Source organism: Pinus tabuliformis, chromosome 3_2, assembly GCF_031772625.1.
Source record: "Pinus tabuliformis cultivar Carrire ecotype Pingquan chromosome 3_2, CPIR1, whole genome shotgun sequence".
NCBI lineage: Eukaryota > Viridiplantae > Streptophyta > Pinopsida > Pinales > Pinaceae > Pinus > Pinus tabuliformis.
The window spans coordinates 313,791,140-313,811,338 of record NC_142302.1 but is presented as its reverse complement, the minus strand read 5'-3'; the positions used below and the strand labels follow the sequence as shown (position 1 = coordinate 313,811,338).

The 20,199-nt window shown below is 39.7% G+C and overlaps 1 pseudogene; it reads left to right on the top strand.

The window, feature by feature from the left end:
- The first annotated feature begins 4,840 nt into the window (after positions 1 to 4,840).
- Positions 4,841 to 5,358, top strand: LOC149180792 (pyrophosphate-energized membrane proton pump 2 pseudogene; annotated as a pseudogene).
- Positions 5,359 to 20,199: the final 14,841 nt, after the last annotated feature.

Genomic DNA, 20,199 nt, shown 5'->3' with positions numbered 1-20,199 from the left:
GTAACTTGCAAGTTGAACTGGGGGGCAAAACAGTAGAAGTCGATGTTGAAGTAATTGATGGAAACCTCGATTACAACATCCTACTAGGAAGGCCCTGGATATATGCCATGGCCGCAGTCGTGTCGACCTACTTCAGGAAGATTGCATTTCCCTTTCAAGGAGGGATTACAGTCGTCGACCAACAAACTTTCCTCCCCGACAGTTCACAAGTTACGGGAAGCATTCCAATGACACATGGAAGCGATCATTCGCTTCAAAATATTGGAGTAGGTCTCCTAAAAGACCCTGCCTTAATGGGTACTTTTTCCCTACCGCCTGCAAATAATCTGGCGGAGGTGGCCACAGTGGAAACCTACAATATGAAATCTTCTATATCTAATGGATTCGGAAGATTCCTAAACATTTTGTCAGCATGGATCATCGCCCTAATAGAAATACTGTAAATACAGTGGGCTTCGAGGATAGTTCCTATCTCATGTCAACCTCGTTAAAAAATGAAACAAATCCCCTTTCCAAATCTCAAAGGTAAACCTTCATTCCAACCACCGAGTTGAATGCAATGAAGCTTGGGGGGCATGCACCTCGATTTTCATTATTATGCTGGGGGCATGCAAACTTATCATCGAGCAGTTTTAGCACATAGTTCATGCTCGTTAAAAAATAAACGCAAGATCCGAGCAGTTTTAACGCGGTCTTCATGCTCGTTAAAAAATAAATAAAAGCAGTGAGCAATGTTCCCTCCAGAGTTTAAGCTCATTTTTATCTAAAAAAAGAACCTATCCCGGTAAATAACCTTTTGAGATCGTAAATCCATCAGCCATAAAAGCCTTGGTCGTGTTTGTGCACCGTCACCTCCACTTTTCATTTGGCCGATCATTCACCTCCATTTGTGTGTTTACCTCTTTTGAGAAACAGCTGCGAAGAGTGATTTCACCTAGCCATCCTTGTGACACTGCCGTGATTGGAGAATTCCAACCTGTACCTGGAATCTGCTGCTATCCTTGTTTATCACTCGTTCCTCAAAAGATGAGTCTTCTTTGAGCTCTTTTCATCTGACTCATAAAATATGAAAAGTTTGCCGAGTTTTGGCCTTCCAGCTCGTTAAACGACCGGAAGAGCTATCCCTCCTCTAGATTTTAATCTTTTTTGGACCTGAGGGATTATTGCACAAAAAGATCGAGCGCTTGTCTTGTTCGGCTCGTTAAAAGTACTGAACACTCATCCCTTCGGTATTGTTTTATACTTTTTCGGACTTAAGGGATTAGATGACGAAAAAGGAATTTTGGAGTTAACTTTCTGTACCTTTTCAGACTCTCTAAAAATGAAAAGGACCGAGTTTTCCTTGTCGTTAGACTCGTTAAAATGATTAAATAGCGACAAACTTGTCTTTAGACGAGAACGAGTTTCCCTATCGCTAAGCTCGTTAAATCATAGCGATGGGCTTGCCCGAAGGGCAGGTTATAGAACAAGCATATGTTATCCTCCTCAAGCTTGACAAAAATAAAGAGGTACTGGTCAGAAATGACTGGGGAAAAATTGGGAGAACATCAAAGCTTAATGGTAGCAAGTCGCTCTTGAACATGACACTTTTCTTCCGTACCACATCGGGTTGGGTTGTTTCATTCACCGGTCTCATCACCATGGTCTTCGCCAAACCATCCACATTTTGGGGTAATGTTACCGATCCATCGCATCAGTGTCGTTATATGTTCAAGAGAGGTCATTCTGAAAGTGTCAACCGTGTCCCATCCACTGCCATACATTATCCTTCATCCATTCATGATCGCCACCCTGAATCATATCTCACAGTTTGTTTTCACCTCCACTAAAATCATTAGCTCCGTTCCGTGTCATTGATGTGGGATTCATTAAGGCCCTCCTTTGACGGATCGCTTCTTGTCGACTTCAGCTCATTATCCAAGAAGTTGATCTAGGAACAACCCCATCAGTACTTTGAAGCTTGCATGCCTCAATGGCAAGTTTCTCACTTCCGGCGACAGGTATACATCAATGACCTTCGACCAGAAGATTTTGCGTGGCGTTCGACGCCAAGTCCTTTATTCACGCCACGTGAATTGTACTGCAGTACCTTGAGGGTCATTATCATTATCGGTGATTCCTCTCGCGCTTGTTAACGGTTTTCATCATTGACCGGTAATCAAGCGATGTCTTTCCATGTTCGACTTCAGCGAAATTCTCACATGGATCGACTTGTACTTAGAGTGAAGATCGAACGAGTTTGAAGACCCCGGATCTAGTTTCATCCATCCGGGCTGCGATACATATTCAGGAAATATAAAAGCATTTTTCATGTACATCATTGCAGCAGATGATCATCCTACTCAAAGGATGATAATTTCAGCAGAGAATTATCAGTCTACCATCAGACGATCGTCTGTTCTATGTACCAAAATGTATTTATAAAGCTGAGCATGGGAATGCCCGCCTCAGCTAGATCATGAAAACAGAATGAAAAATAATGTATTGTATTGTATTGTATTACAGGGCACCTCTCAGCACTTGAATGAACTTCGGACCCTCTGGATAAAGCATTTCACCCGATAAACGGCCTCATACTTTAGGGGGCAACTGTTATAGACATTTTTGTGCCTCGCAGCATGGAGCATGAAATGTCGATAATTACAGGGATCCAAAGTCCCTAAAGATGTTGTTCTTACCCCTAGAGGAACAAGGTCAGCAAACCACAACACTTCCTATCAGTTCTCCACCTGAAAACACTCAAAAACAGGCTATTTTTGGATTATGTCAGCTGCTCCACTGAGCATCTGTGCTGAATGTCAACTGCTCCTCCTTGTACCTGCGCTGAAAGTCAAAACCAATGAAGGCTACCTGCGCTGGGCGAGATTGGCCAAGTGGCACAGTCATTCTGCAAGGTGTCAACTGCCCAGGAAGCTTCCAAACTGACACTTGGTTCAAGGAATTCGCCCTATGATGAGTAAGAGGTACTTGATCTCCATGTGGAAGCAAGGATCTCCAAGTGGACTCAAGAACTAAAGTTTAACTGAAGAGGGAGAGGACACAAGGCAGCTTTAGGTCAGTCTCAAGCTGACTCATCCTTTCTCCAAATCTCCTATAGATAGAGCTCTTCTATGAGGTCTAGGGAGGCTGGAATTTTGTGCAAAGCAAGGAAGTGTTGTTGGTTTACAGTTAGAGCTATTGGGTGATTGCTTTTATAGAGGGGAAGAGGAGATTTCTTGCTGCTGGGGAGGTGCTGCTGGATTGGAGCCATTTATGGTTGTAACCTTCTCAGAACCTTTTTCTTCTATCAATAAAGCTTTGATGTTCTCCTATATACTTGTATTGCAATGATGTATTGTTTTTATCTGTATATTTGATTCATTCTAATCCATGCATCAGTTATGAGTACATGTTTCTTGTAGTTTCCCTCTCTTTTTTTTGCAGGATCTTTGTGTAGCTGGGCCGGCAAAGGGAGCAAGGAGCTGGGAACAAGAGGCAAAGAGAGAAGACAGGATCGACAAAAGCGAAAGACATCGGTTGGTCAATCTTTTCTTCCTTCTCTGTACTTTCATAAAGGAAAAATATCAAAGCTTTACTTTCAGTTGTTGCTAAGGAACTATCACCCTTAGAGTAGGGATAGGGTCATTCCGAGTCGGATACTTTTCCCCACAACAATATCTGGCTCGACATGTCACAGTGCTGGTTCTTATCATCAATATACAAATAATACTGCTGTGTTTTTCATCTTCAAGGGTCTTTCATATAATCCCGCTACATTGGATGTACTCACTGCAAAGATATTGGATGTAGAGCAATGTGAAGAGTTGAAAATGGGATCATATTTAGGAGTGGCTGCAGCATCTGCAAACCCTCCAAAGTTCATTCACCTTTGCTACAAGCCTCCAACTGGAGATGTTAAGACTAAACTTGCCATAGTTGGAGAAGGATTGACATTTGATAGTGGAGGTTACAACATCAAGACAGGACCAGGATGTCTTATTGAACTCATGAAGTTTAACATGGGAGGTTCTGCAGCAGTTCTTGGCGCAGCAAAGGCTATTGGTCAAATTAAGCCTCCCGGGGTGGAGGTCCATTTCATTGTTGCTGTAGGTGATGTTTTTTACAGGCATATTTCTCTGTTTTAAGTAGTCAACTTCCAGGAGATATTTAGAGCAGCTGAAAGAATATTTTCGAAAATTGAAAGAGTTTTTTATTCCTAACATACTGAACTAGAAACACCTCTTTCAGTTTCTTCAAATTGATTATGAGCTGGGAGAAACGAGTGACTAAAAGTTGCACTACGAAACTGCTGTAGGTGCAGTTTTTAATTTCCTGTTTTACACATCTTCTTCAAAGATAGATTCTGGGCGGTAGGGAAGGTGTTTCAAAAAACCAAGAGAGGTTTTTGTTAAGCACGGATTGGTTCACAAAAACCTCTTTCAGTTTTTCCAAATACGTTTTCTGTGAGAAATTATGAGCTCTATCCAAAGCCATATTTTTTCAGCCAGAACAGCAGTTTTGTAGCAGCTGAAGCTAAATAATCCAATCTCAGTCACTAGTTTTGAACTGCAAGTGGAAATGTTGAAAAGGGAATATCTTCAAGGGATCCTTCAAAATTATCAATCTTTAGCAAAGTTAATACAGATGGAGGAAACATGTATTCGAATGCAACTTTAAACTTTTGTCATAAAGTGAACACATTTACTACAATCCAAAATATGTCAGGCAGCTTGGAAGAACTTTTGTCTTCACACATGGACAAAGGTTGACAGCACACAAAGACGTGGCATTCTGATATTTTTTGTATAATAAAAGGATAAATACATGTTATATTTTATTAAAAAATCTTGCCGTAGCTACTATGGGAATGCTTAGTACTACAGCATATATTTTGACAATGGATATGTTTGGGCCAATAGCTGATAATGCAGGTGGAATTGTGGGAATGAGTCAATAGCCTGAACGAGTAAGAGAAATTACAGATCTTCTTGATGCAGTTGGGAAAACCACAAAAGCTACCACCAAAGGCTTTGCAATTGGATCTGCTGCATTAGTTTCTTTTCTTTTATTCAGTGCCTATATGAAGTATCAGCTTATGCTCATCAACCATTTACGCAGGTTGATATAGCTATTCCAGAGGTATTTCTTGGAGGTCTATTGGGATCGATGCTTATTTTCCTATTCAGTGCATGGGCATGTTATGCAGTTGTATCTCCTGTTTTAATTGGTGTCTCATTTAAGATTCTTGGTCAGTATACAGATCAGCCTTTACTTGGTGCCAAAGTTGTTGTTTCAATGCTAATGTTTGCAACGGTCTCTGGTATTCTCATGGCCTTGTTTTTGTATACTGCTGGAGGTGCTTGGGATAATGAAAATTGAAGAGCAAAAGGAGTTTTTGCAATCAGGTGGCAGAGCAGTAAAAATCTCAAGGGAAATGGAAATTGTTTAAAACAGTTTCGCAGTTTCGTAGTGCGCTACGAAATTGCGAAACTGCTGTAGGTGTTATTTTTAAAACGCAGGCAAACAATTTGAAAGAAGAATCAGAAATTTGCAAAGGGAACACCTCAGTGACATGAAAGGGATCAAAGGAAGCTGCTACAGCCATTCAACATATGCCAGGTGTACCTTTAACAAAAGGTGAAATCTTTTAACCTAAGTTTAAGATTTTTGGTTATAAAGCCACTTTATTCTCGGTGATTAGGGTTTTGAGGGAGATGCATACGAGAAGTTGGTTGGCACACCTGTCCATCAAAGAAGCTTCCAGCACATTTGGGAATATGGTGATGCTCGTTATTTTTGGGGTATTAAAGAGCTGGGAACATGCTGCTTAATTTTTGAAGAATGGTGGGAGACAAGGACCGGAAAAACAGGGGTTTTATCCTTATGATTAATGAACCATTAGCGCATTCAGTATCCAAAGCTAGCTTGTTCATTGCATCCTTCTCTCAGCTATCTCGGCCAAGCTTTAAGGAGACAGGTGTCAAGGATCAAGAAAGAATCATGCTACAAGGAGAACAGAATCAGAGTTTTAGTTTAGTTAGGACTCTTTGTAATTACAGCTCAGCACTTAATGTATTTAATGAATTAGTTAATTGGTAGATAAGGGTAATTAGTAATAGTCTTCGAGCTCCCCTCATGCTGGAGGAGGAAGCTCAAATTAGTTAAGGGTGTATCTCTATATATAGATCAAACTTTGATGTAATGAGGGTTGGATGTTTTGGAGAAGACTGTTTTTGGTTTATGTATAAACAAATTTCAGTAATGCAAATGACTGTGTTTTCTTCTCAGGATTCACAATGGATCTTCTTGTTCAAATGTGTGATGGTATTCTTTCTTTAAGGTTCTTTTACAGTTTTGTTAATGCATAATCACTCAGAACTCATGAATCATGCTCTGACTTCCTGTATGCCTTGGCAAACTGTGGTTTCAAAGTTATGTTTGAACATATAGATGTAAAGTGCCCTGATTTCTATGAAAAGATAGTGTTTTTGTTTGCTGAGATATGAGAGACTCCATAAGCCCAATGGGAATCAATTCAATGTTGTCCAGCCAGCTTATTTTTCATGTGTCTTATAAGAGTTAGCCATATTTCCTGTCATTAGTCAATATTCATAATCTGTGAGAGAGCCCTCTCAGACTAAGGAGGCTAAGCCTTAGTCCAAAGCCTGGTTTGAAATAGTTACACAGAATCTTGCTGATTGGCAGCCTTCAGTGCTTGATTTTGTGATAACACCAGGTGGGGGCCTAATATCTAGTGGAATGGCATTATACACACTGTTAAATCTAGTGCAATAGTCTTGGATAGTTTCCTGGGGTCCTCTTCTTAGGTTTTCGTATTCAGATAAAATTTGAAGGGGGTCTTTCCTTTTCTCCCACCTGTTCAAGAATTGCTGATAGAGAGTTCTTATGCTATATATACTATTTGGTGTTAAGGCTCTGAACCAGGTTCTAACTTCCCTAGATAAACTTTGAACAAATATCCTCATTTGCACATCAGCAGTATCTATTTCATAAATTTCAAAATAATCAATCATCTTCTTGGTGTGTTGTTGGGCTGTATAGGTTCCAGTGCCATCAAAAGTAGTAATCTTACTTTGGTAGTCCTGGGGCATGGCACCTAAATTGGATGGTAGTACCAGGGAAGCATATTTGTTGGCCATTGCTGTTGGTAGTGGTGAAACAAAGGCTAGAGTTGGGGTAACAGTGGATGTTTGAGTTATGGATGGAGGGCTTGTAGTAATGATCAAATGTGGAGTGGTTTGAGGTTGAGAGGGATGAGTGAAAGATGATGAACTTGTAGAAACAGAGGTGACTATAGAAGGATTGGGGGTTCCTTCAGTGGTAAGATCAGATTGAGGTGAGTTTTGCAAATGTCTATCAATTAACAAATTAGCTCTTTGAATTTCGATTTCTATGATGAACTATGGGTCTTGGACTAGGTCTAGTAATTCAGAATCAGATGAAGTTCGAAACAAAGAGGTTTCAAAGTACTCGTCAAAGGAAATGTCTTCTAGGAAAACCCACTTCATAGGACAATATTGAGATCTGAATATGGGTTGACAGCTAACAAAACTTTCTTGTCTTCTAAGAATTCTGGGAATCAGATTAGGGTTCTCAAACATAGGTGGTGGATTGGGATCAGGATTAGCTCTAGTGTAACGAGTCCTTTCAGAAGCCAAATTTTAAATTTTTATGGATTTTCTTATATAAATTTTCCAAAATAATTTCTAAAATCCTTTAAGATGCTTTAAATCAAACTTTTTGGTTTCTTAAAGGTTTTATTTCAACTAAGGAATTGTTCATTCCCTAGTACGGTCGCCACTAGGTTATCGCTCAAATTTTCCTTAGAAGTTATGGGAAGAAGGAAAGGGGTCCGAGGTAACCAAAAACCAATCTTTTAAGTATAGAATCTAGCCAATCTGTACTCAGAGAGGGCTCTCTCTTTATGATTTAGCTTTGTTTGATCAGATATTAGTCTAGTTATGAAAGCTTGTAGGGGATTTCGGTTGGGTGGTGAAATTCTGGTAACAAATGGATAGAAAAAGGACTTCAATCCATTAGGCTATGGAGTCAAATCGAGCGATGGCTCAACTGGATCAGATCAAATTACTAAAGGGAAAACTCACAGGGCAAGGTAGTAAAACAAAAGGCAAATGCCAAGTTCAGATGGATGGGTGAAATGGTAATAAACAGGGAGAAAGGGCATTGAAGAATCCTTTAACTGGGTTTAATATGCAAAATAGAGGGTACTCATTAACAAGGAGAAATTAAGTATTCTTTGTTAAATGGGTCACTGTGATAAACTATGAAAGCAAGGGAGCATTTAAGAATTCCCTAACTATGATAGTCTAGAAGAAAACATTAAGAAAGATAAACCTTTTAAAACATATTGCAGCAAAGCAACTTCTGAAATATCATTATTTCGTTTATCATTCATATTTCATGAAAACACATGTGATTATTAATAAATAGAAGGGAAACAGTAAAATACAAAAGATATAGAATACTTATTTGCTTTCTGTTTGACACAAGTATCCTGTAAACTGCCTCAGCTTTATTCCTTGATCCAGCAAGCCATACAAAATGTTGGTACAATAGCACTTCAATTCTAGAATAAAATGTCTATAGAAATGTTGTAAAATCCACCCCTAATACTTCGAATGAGGAAGTATTTATACAAATGTTTGCATCAAAATTTCTCCTAACTAAGAGAGATTTATTATAGGAAAACTAACTATCTTTTACATGAATATGTAGAAACAGAATGTGAACTAATTGTTGATGTCCCTGTTTTTGTTGAAGGAGCTGGAGGCAGGTCCTATGAATGTGCATCTTGCTGTCGTGCTAGTAACTCTATGCTGGACATTGGATTTTATCTTTTCACTGATATTCTTTCACCTATATCTGATACTCTTTACCTGTTCACCATTGTTCACTCTTTTTATCAAAATTTACAGTGGTAAATATTTCTATTTACCTCACTATTTACCATGGTAATTTATAGGATGTCTGTCATTTTGGTCCACCAATAATCTTTTGGTATATTCATCCTTGTTAATTTCTAATAAATTTCATCAGCCTCAGTATATTTCACAAAATTAGGCTGGACTATGAATAGGTGCTTTACTTCATGTTCAATGTAAAAAAGGTTCTCCAAACCATCATAGAGAACTTTCCCTGAAGGCAATGCTTTGACTGCAGATGAAATAGCCCGACTGTCACCCTGCTGATGTAATTTGTTGATGTATTCTATTTGAACCATTAGCCTATCATTGATGACTAAAGGGCTTGAGAGTCCCTTACTCAAGATGTCAAATTTCTTCATGAACTCATCTATATCTTCTTGTATATTTAGACATCTGCGTTCCAGGCCTTGCATCAGATTCCTTTTAGTCAAAACTTTCTTTATTTCAAGGATGGTAGTAGTCCTATCCTCAATGTCTAATTTCTCCAATTGTTGCCTATTTTTGCTGTTTAGAAAATTTATTAACTGGATTGCCTCTTCAGGCTTTCTACCCAATTCCTCTCTGGTCTTTCGAACTTCTTCAAGAGCTGGCTTAACCAAATCAATCTGTTCAAAAATAATTTGAATGGATGGCCAAATATCATTGATGGAATCAATGATATTGGTCCACAATATTTTCCTGATTTCTGTCAAAGGCCTGTCAAATGTCAGGTCCTTCTCCAATGCTTTAATTTTTTGGGCCATGCCTTTGTTTTTCCTCATTTCTTCTGCATAATTAATCTTTGATATATCATATTTCTGCTCCAAAGTAATGAATTTCTCTTTCACTTTCTGTAGCTCTGTGACTTGGAGTTTCATCTCCTCCATGGACTTAATCAAGTCCTCTGTGCTCTGTGTTGATGTACCTGTCTGTGTTGTACCTGTTGTTTCCACTGGTGTGGCTGTTGCCAAAGGAATATTTGGTGCTAAAGCAGGTGCCAGTGTGGAAGGGACTGCTGTTGAGACTATTGGCACTACAGTTTGAGGCTATGTGGTTGACTCACTCTGCCTTGATTGTACTATTTTTTCCAATTGCTGCTCTATTTCCTTTAATTGCTCATTTAGCTTAAGGACCAAGTCCGTAAGCTCTTCTTCATTTTTCTTCTCAATCACTTCAATAGTCTGAGGATGAATGAGTGGTGGCAACTTCAAATGTTTTCTAAGTGCAACTATATCTTCATTCTTCTTCTTTATTAGGCTCTCTGCTGCCTTGACATCCTTTGGGTCATGGCCCAATTCAATAATTAGCTCCGCCAACGATTTGATTTTGTTGTCCTTTGGCTGTGAGGAGGCCTTTTCCATTTGCAGTTGGGTAGTAGTGTTGCTTAGTGAATTTTGCAACCTATGTGCCATCATTGCCTTGCTAGTCAGCGTAGAATAGACCATCTCCCATATTTTCTTGTGTAATTCAATCTGGTCTATTGGGTGGATGTCTTTAGCCATGACTTCAAAGTCAGTTTTGAGATAATATGCCAAAGATTTTGGCTGCAGTACTGTGGGCTTTAGAAAGATCATTTGCATTTTGCCTTCTTTGATGTCAAAAGCTGACATCAATCTGGTCAGGTTTGTAGGGGCCATATTTAAATACTGAGCATAGGCTTGGGCCTTTATTTGCTCATTCTTTGTCTTGATTTCTTTAAACTTCCCCTTTATGTCTATGATTTTTTCAGATGAAGACCTGAGGGATGAAACTTCTATGCTCTATTTCCTTTCTAGTTCTTGTCTCTGTGAGCTTGAAGGTTTCCCACCTGTTGGGAATGTATGTGGACTGTCTCGTCCTTCCTTCCTTATGCTTTCTATGGTTTCTCCAATGAATTCCTCCTCTGAATATGCGTTCATCCTTTGCCTCTTAACAAAGGTTTGATCTGCAGGTTTGCTAGAAGGGGTAGCTACTTCCCTATCTCTTTTCAAGTTCTTTTCCTCATTCAGAGGAGTTGTTATAAAGAAATCTAGTGTCCATGCAGATCTGCTAGTCCCACTAAGACTGGTAGCCATCTTAGAAAGTAACAAACTAAAACTACTTTCGTTTTCCTTTATGAGAAGTAGATAAGAGGGAAACAAAGGAGACCGACCTCTGTCTTGCGCTTGGTTCCTTGCTTGATTTCTCTCCCTTCTTATAGATCTTTACCACTCGCTTCCTCATCTACCCAACTTCAAAGAGTACCTGTGTAATCAAAATAGCATAACACTATCCAAGAACAGAGATCTACTATCACAAACAATATAGGACCAGATATATATTGACCACACAAATGCATATATCATCAATCATACAAGAATGTGGAGGAAAAATTGAATAGCTTTATTAATATCAAGAATAGCAAAGAGGATTACAACCAATTGTTCTGACCCAGCGTCATCCTCTCAGCAAGAAAGCCCTTCTTCACCTCATGAAAAGCTTAGATCACCCAACACTATGATGTTACACCAAGAAACCAACAACACTTCCTTACAAAATACAAAATTCCAGCCTCTTGGATCTCTGGGATGAGGGATCCATATATAGATGATTGCAGGGAGGTGAGTCAGCTTCTGAGATTTGATTAGTTTCCTCTCTCTGATAATTCTTGATTCCACTTGGAGATTGATGATCTCTTACTCATCCCTGCGCGAATTCAGAGAGGCAAGTGTCACAAGAGAAGTTTTTGGAAGATTCCATGATCATCCACCTCTCAACTTGACTCTGACATTTGTCCACTCTCGCCATCGCACCCCATAGACGGGATTTTCAGTATGCATCGCACCTCCAGTGTGCATTTAGGTGGGATGCATCGCACTTTGACCATGGAGCAGGGGAGATGGTCCAGTTTTGACCAGTTCTGAGCAGTTTTTCATGGAGAACTTCTGGGAGATGATGTAATCAGCTGACCTTGTTCTTTTAGGGTATGGAACAACACTTTTAGGGACTTAGGATCCCTTGGTTTATGGACATGTTTGATTGGGGTTACAGTGCCCAAAAATGTCTATAACAGTTGCCCCTTAAAGCATGAGGTCGTTTTAATCTTTTGATGTCGGGTGAAATGCTTTATCATGAGGATCCAAAGTTATTTCGAGCTGGAAGGCGACCTGTAATAAGATACAAGAAAATACATTATCTTCATAATATTTTTCATGATCTAGCTGAGGCGGGCATTCCCATGCTCAGCTTTATAAATTCATTTTCATGTACATAAGACAGATAACCGTCTATGCGGGAGATTGATGATTCTGATAGAGCCATCATCCTTTGATTCGGATGATCATTTGTGTAGTAGCAATGTACATTTGATGTCTTTATTTTCCTGAATATATCGCAGCCCGGATGGATGAAACTAGATCCAGTGTCTTCAAACTCGTTCAATCTTCACTCGGAGTACAAGTCGATCCATGTGAAAGATGTTCTGGAGTCGAACATGGAAAGACATCGCTTGATTACCAGCCAATGATGTAAGCTGTTAACAGGTGCGAGAGGAATCAACGATAATGATGATGACCCTCAAGGTACTACAATACAATTCGCGTGGTGTGAATAAGGGACTTGGCATCGAACACCACACAAAATCTTTCGGTCGAAGGCCATTGATGGAAACATGTTCCCAGAAGTGAGAAACATGCCATTTGAGGCATGCAAGCTTCAAAGTACTGAAGGGGTTGTTCCTAAGTCGACTTCTTGGATAATGAGCTGATGTCGACAAGTAGTGACTCGCCATAGGAGGGCCTTAATGAATCCCACATCTACGACACAAACGGAGTAAATGATTTTGGAGGTGAAAACAGTTTGATGATACAAGGTTCAGGGTGGCGATCATGAAAGAATGGAGCGTGAATGTATTGCAGCGGATGAGACACAGGTGAATTCTCTGAGCGACTTCTCTTGAACATACCGATGACACTGACATGATGGATTGGTAGCGTTAACGCCAAATGTGGATGGTGTGATGGACCAATGGTGATATGACTAGTGAATGGAACAACCCAACCCGACTCGGATGCGGAGTGAAAGTGTCATGTTCAAGAGCGACTTGCTACCAATAAAGTTTCTTCAAGTTTTCTTCCCAATTTTTCCCCAGTTATTGCTGACCAGTACCTCTTTACTTTTTTCAAGCTTGAGGAGGATAACATATGCTTGTTCTATAATTTTCCCTTTAGGCAAACCTGTCACTATATTTTAACGAGCCTAGCGATAGTGAAACTCGTTCTTGTCTGTGTGGACAAGTTTGTCGCTATTCAGTTTTAACGAGTTTAACGACAAATATAACTCGGTCCTTTTCAATTTTAGAGAGTCTGAAAAGGGACGTAAAGGAAACTCCAATGATCCTTTTTCGTCACTTAATCCCTTAAGTCCGAAAAAGTATAAAATAATACAAAAGGGATGAATTTTCGGTAATTTTAATGAGCCGAACAAGACAAGCGCTCGATCTTTTTGTGTAATAATACCTCAGGTCCAGAAAGATTAAAATATGGAGGAGGGATAGCACTTCTAGCCACTTTAACGAGCTGGAGAGGTTAATTGCTCGGCAATCTTTTCATATTTTATGAGTTAGATGAAAAGAGCTTAAAGGAGACTCATTTTTCGAGGAACGAGTGATAAATTCGGGTAGCGGCTGATTCCAGGTAAGGTATGGAATTTTCTAATCATGACAGTGTCACAAGGATGACTAACAGGATCACTCGTCGCAGCTGTTCCTCAAAAGGGGTAAACAATCAAATGGAGGTGAATGATCGGCTAAAACAGAGTGGAGGTGATGATGAGAACACGACCAAGGATCAAAAGCTGATGATAATGCATTCACAATGGTTATTTACTGGGAATTAGTTCATTTTTTAATGATCTTAAACTCTGGGGGAATGTTTGCTCATTTCTTATGTTTATTTTTTAGCGAGCTTGAATTCCGTGTTAAAACTGCTCGTGGTGGGTTTATTTTTTAACGAGCTTGAACCCTGCGGTAACACTGCACGTGGTGGGTTTATTTTTTAACGAGCTTGAACCCTGCGGTAACATTGCTCGTGATAAGTTTGCATGCCCCCAGCATAATAATGTAAATCGAGGTGCATGCCCCCCAAGCTTCATTGCATTCAACACGGTGGTTGGAATGAAGGTTTACCTTCGAGATCTTTGAAATACTCGGCTTGGATTTTACGAGATCGTAATCAAAGACTCGATTTGGAAAGGGAGTTGTTTCATTTTTTAATGAGGTTGACACAGGAAAATAACTATCCTCAGAATCCACCATATTTACAGTATTTGGCAGAAAATCAAAAACTGAAGGATGATTAAGGTTGCTGGAATAATCTTCGTGGTAATCCAGAAGATGGGAACAATGGTGGTAATCTCCCCATGGTGCCTCTCCTATCATCTTTGACTGAATGATTCCTTTGTCTGTAGAATGTACATGTGACCAAGGATCTGAAGAGATACCATATTCCTTAGACCTATCTATCCAAACACTCGATGAGCGTTGATTTGGGTTTGCCTCCCAAGCCAAGAAAATTGATTGCTACAATATTTCTAAAATGGTGATGATCCATGTTGACAAAATGTTCATGAATCTTCTGAATCTTGAAGATATCATATTGCAGGTTCCCACCGTGGCCACTTCCACTAGATTGTTTGGAGGTGGTAGGGCAAAAGTACCCATAATTGTAGGGTCTTTTAGTAGGCCTACTCCGATATTTTGAAGCAAGTGAGGGCTTCCATGAATCATCGGAATGCTTCCTGTAACTTGTGAACTGTTGGGAAGAAATGTTTGTTGGTCGACGATTGTAATTCCTCCTTGAAAGGGAAATGAAATCTTCCTGAAGTAGGTCGAAACAATGGCTACCATAGCATATATCCAGGGCCTTCCCAGTAGGATGTTGTAATTGAGGTTTCCGTCAATTACTTGAACATCTATTTCTACTGTTTTACCCCCCAGTTCAACTTGCAAGTTACTTAAAATCCCATATGGGGTATATATTCGTCCATAAAATGCTTTTAATGTTGTTGAAGATTGCGACAAGGGTGGAGATCCTAAAGTTTTCTAGCAACTCATCGACATAATACATGTAGATGCCCCCTCATCAATAATTGTTTGATGAACAGTTTTGTTGAGGGCTTTCACTTGAATGAGGAAATCTAGTTGAGTTGGTAACTGAGAGTCATATCCTTTGTGATTAAAGGACACAAGATTGGAATCCGTTGGGTCAATCCCACCTATTGCTGATAATAAAGCCTGCTTTTGCGAGGGGCAATTTTGTAGTACCTCAAGTGTTGACATAGCAGATGGCGATTGTGCCAGATCCTCCACTATATTATAATGTTGTGCTGCTCTGGCATGAGGATTAAATGTTGATTTGTGTACTACTCCCTTTGGCGGCTTTATCATTAGTTCAGGAATGATGGGTGGCACAACTTTGGTCGAAGTTGTTGTCGAACTACTAGGTTGATCATTGGCCTTGTTGTCCGATGGCTGTGGATTTCCATAATCTTTATCCCTTGTCGATATCAAAGCATCATTTGGCTGCTTTGAAACTGACAACATTAGCACTTGGGATGGGGAAGCATTGTCACTAGAAATCATATTTGTTCCTAGATTTGGAAATGGATTAGTCAATACTGCCAAGGTTTTTGAATTCTTGAAGAATTTTCTAAGCTCAGCATTATACAGACACTCTCTTGTCCAATGATCCTCATCACATATTAGGCATGGAATTTTTGGTTTCCTATCTCTAGAAGGGTTTTCAGAAGATTTTTTAGGGGACGACTCTCCCTGTTTATTCTTCTTCCCTTTTTTTTTATTCTTGCCTCCTGGTTTCTTGGTTTCTTTGCCTTTGTCTGTCGACACGGCATTACCCTCTGAGGTGAGAATTTTGTCATTTGCATTTTGACTAGAAACCGTACGAGCTTTCTTTGACGTAGCCTTTACGGTTTTCGTGCTAGTCGTACCTATCATGCCATCACTGGCATGAGAGTCTTTGTTTGATTTAGGAGGGGGAGGAAAGGAAAAATCCGGTCTAGGAGCATCAGGGATTTTATCGTAGAGCATGCCAGACTGAGTATAGATCAAGTCTAGATATTATGCACGAGCAATAACTTTCTCTTCAGTGACGACTCCTCCCTTTGCCACATCTTCTGTAATAGAAGGTAACAATGACTTAATAAACCATTCAACCAACAGCTGATCAGGAACATATGTTTTTAGCATTCTACGACGACGTCGCCACTCATGAATATGATTGGATATGTGAGTGGCCGTTGTTTGTTTGAAATTGGTAAGAAGCTCTGTTCCCGTTTTGTACCTTATGGGTAACTAAAAATGGGTTAAAAATGTTGTGGCTAGGGTATTGATGTTATCAAACGAAGCTCTAGGTAATTCGATATACCATTTTGCTGCTGGAACAGTCAACGTTCTCTGAAAAAGGTGAAGCCTAATCGAATCATCATTTATGGTTTTTGATGAACACCACAGATGAAAGGTCATCACATGATTCAACGGGTCTTCACCCAGATTTCCATTAAATTTAGGAATATCTGATGGAAGTTTATGCGGAATCGCTGGCCACCAAGGGGAATAAGCAATTGGATCGTTCGTTAGGCGATTTAGATCCGATAACTCTAAAGTTGCCATGAAGGGTAACTATTGATTCAGGTTTGGCGAAGCATACCCAGGATAAGATGGAATTTCCTGAGTAGTTGGTCTTTGCATACCAGCATAATGCAATTGATGCTGGTAACTTTGGTAAGGTTGATGGGCATAACCATTATGGAATGGTTGATATTGACCGTTTTGAATATATGGCTGCCCATTATTTGCAAAGATTTGTTGCTCAGATCCTTGGTAAGCTTGTTGGAATTGCGGTTGTTGATATTGCACCATCCATGGTTGTGAAGCCATGTGCTGCTGTCCAATACTGGCTTTTTGACCAAGATGAGGGGTAATTGTACCCGTTTGGGCCTGTGTCATTCCACTAGTTGGTGATTGTGGTTGAGTCACAGGGATAAGAGGTTGTTGCATTATGACCTGAGAAACCTGAGGTTGGCATACAACAGGCAACGCTTGTACTTGCGACACCGTCACAATAGCCAGCGTAGTTGGTATATTTGACATAGGTAAACATTGTTGCATCGAGTATACAACTCTTGGTTATTGAGGCAGTATTGGCACCCAACCGCTAGATGTAATTCCAGCATAACTTGAATTTTGTTGTGAACTCTCATATGGTTGTTCTCTCGGAGGAGACAATGAAAGGGTATATTTCGCCCCATACGTCGGTAATCCGGTACTCAAAGGAATGATTTTCCCTTGAGGACCAGACTGCCCAAATTGACACCGTGAAGGATCAATTTACTAAGACTCAACATAAGAGCTCCCGGATATTATTCCGGATGAACAAACGGGAATGGACCATACTGTTGAAATAGATTTTGAGTGGGGCCCATCTAGCGATTGAGAGCTAGTTGGGACAGATGGTATGTTGGCAAACATTGTTGGAGTGACAGCAGGAAGTTCTGCCGTCACTGTCTCCAATGACACAGTCCTAGATGTCGACGGTTGTTCAGACATTTCTAGTCTATCCAAAAGATTTCCTAGCGATTCTACATGAGCTTCCAATAATGATAGACTAATTTTTGATGAAGAAGGATATAGGGTGATCCCGACTCCAAATTGTGATGGAGTACTAGATGGAGGATCCTCCACAATCTCTTCTATAGCAATCAGACTAGGTGGAAGAGGTAGACCGTCAGGTCCGTAAAATATTTCTAGTGTCGAAGAAGGTATAGATTCTGCAGCGACAGATGTTTGGTGAATAACACCTTCCGAATCAGCTGTAGATGGAGCTGGTTCAGTAATACGAGTGTTTACCTTCACACTAGGATCAGCTCTACTGTCCTTTGGTGGCTGCGGAAATTCTTCTGTAAATGCAGGGATACCAGAAATGTTTGGAGTAACCGGAGTCTCTGATGGTGTCAGAACACTTGTTCCAACTTTACCAGGGGATTTTGAACCAGTTAAATGAGTTCGCTTCGTCTGTAACAGTTTTGATTCTGGAGACAAAGACGGTTGACTCGTAAGCCTCCATGAACGATGGGGTTTCAATTGACTTTCTTCCATGATTTCGGATTACTCGGTCAACTAAAAATCAAGGGGAAATATGTTTCCGAATTAAATGAATTTTAGACGCTTTGAAACAACTTGTTTTTTCAATTTTTAAGAGTCGAGAAGAAAAAAAAGATGACTCTAGTCGCCTTCGATTTTAATGAGCTTGAAGTGACAAGTGCTCAGATGGACCTTTTCCTTTAAGGAGTCTAAAAAGGAATGAAAGAGAATACTCTGGAAATCTAGACAGAGGGATTACCAAACCAATCACAAAATCGCAAAATACTTTTTACGGTACGGCATTCAATCTTCCCGAATGCTGTGTTCAGTGCATTGCGATCAATAGGGTGGCAGACACGACTTCCTATGGATAAAGGATATAGCCTATTGTGGTCTCCCAATATATACTCGACGGTACGTGGGAGCACAAGTACGTACTGGCACTTGTCGTCTCAAAGTGGAGGAATCACCCAACCAGCAATGAAAACAACAATTACGAGGGTTTATGACGCCAGAATACGTCTCTAGCCTAGACTTCTAAATGTTGTGTGTTAGGTTCCAAAGCATTTTTAGATTCATTAAATTTATTTTATAGTTTATATTGTTTAAGAAATTTTCCTTTCAGGTTCACCGCGTGATGTAGATATACAATTCCTAAAATGCAATCTAAGATGATAAACAATCGTTTAATCTTCTTTTTGCAATGAAAATCCTAGCTACTAAAGAAAGAGAGATGATATTCTTTCAACATAGAGTAGAGAGCACACACTATATGCACTGTCCTAAATCAAACCAACAAACAGTCTAAATGAAAATGCACATGCATGTATTTGTTTTCAGCCTTCTTAATGTGTGAATGATAAAAAGAAAGCTAAGCGCAAATCTGAATTATTTTTCAAAGTGACATTACTAACAAGCTTCTTTTCAAGACAAAATGAAGACAATGACGACACTTTGTGATTTGGAATTGAAAACTTGCTTTCGACCCTTGAAAAACTACTAATTCAAATCAAATACAAGAGTAATAGTGTAATCGACTATCAAGAACAATCATATTCTCTTTTATGACTGAAAACGACACTTGCGACACTTCCAAATCAAGAAACGACAGTTCAATTACGCTACTTCTTTGTAAAAGAGAACTGAAAATGGCTCACAATACATAATTTTTTTTATAGTTCTTTCCATAATGGAGGTGGAATGATGGAAAGGAAGGGGGTTTCCACAGTGGTATACTGATCACAGACAGAAAAACTCCAGAATAGAGCTGAAAAGAATGAAGAAAAACCAAGACCTGGAGCCAAAATTAGCCTTTTCTGATCATCGCACCTGTAACATAGGGAAATAGGGATGCATCCCACCTACTACACACGGGAAGTGCGATGCATCCAGATTTCCTTGAAGAGAGAGAGCGATGGTATAGTGTGAGACTTTTGATCCAGTTCTTGATCACAGTTTGTAGCACAGTTCAGGGATTTAGGCCGAGCAAGTGATAATCAGTAAATAAATCACAGGGGTAGATCTAAGGAGGTTACTAGAGCCACCACAAGGGCAATTAGGATGTTTACAAATAAATTGTTCAGTTTATAAACAAAACTCAGAGATAGACTGAAGCAGCATTGATCTACTTTGCACTTGCATAGCAAATGCAGTTCGAAGGCTTGCTGGCTTGACTTCAGGCTCCGTCTGTAAGTTTATAAAACAAATAAGTATAGAAAAGCAAACGAACTATTCACTCCCCAGTGGAGTCGCCATTTTGTTATCGGGAAATCTAGTGTCCATGCAGAGCTACTAGTCCCACTAAGACTGGTAGCTATCTTAGAAACAAACAAACTAAAACTACTTTTGTTTTCCTTTATGCGAAGTAGATAAGAGGGGAACAAAGGAGACCGACCTCTGTCTTGCGCTTGGTTCCTTGCTTGACTCCTCTCCCTCCTGATAGATATTTTCCGCTCGCTTCCTCGTCTACCCAACTTCAAAGAGTACCTGTGGAATCAAAGCAGCATAACACTATCCAAGAACAAAGATCTACTATCACAAACAATATAGGCCCAGATATATATTGACCACACAAATGCATATATCATCAATCATACAAGAATGTGGAGGAAAACTTGAATAGCTTTATTAATATCAAGAATAACAAAGAGGATTACAACC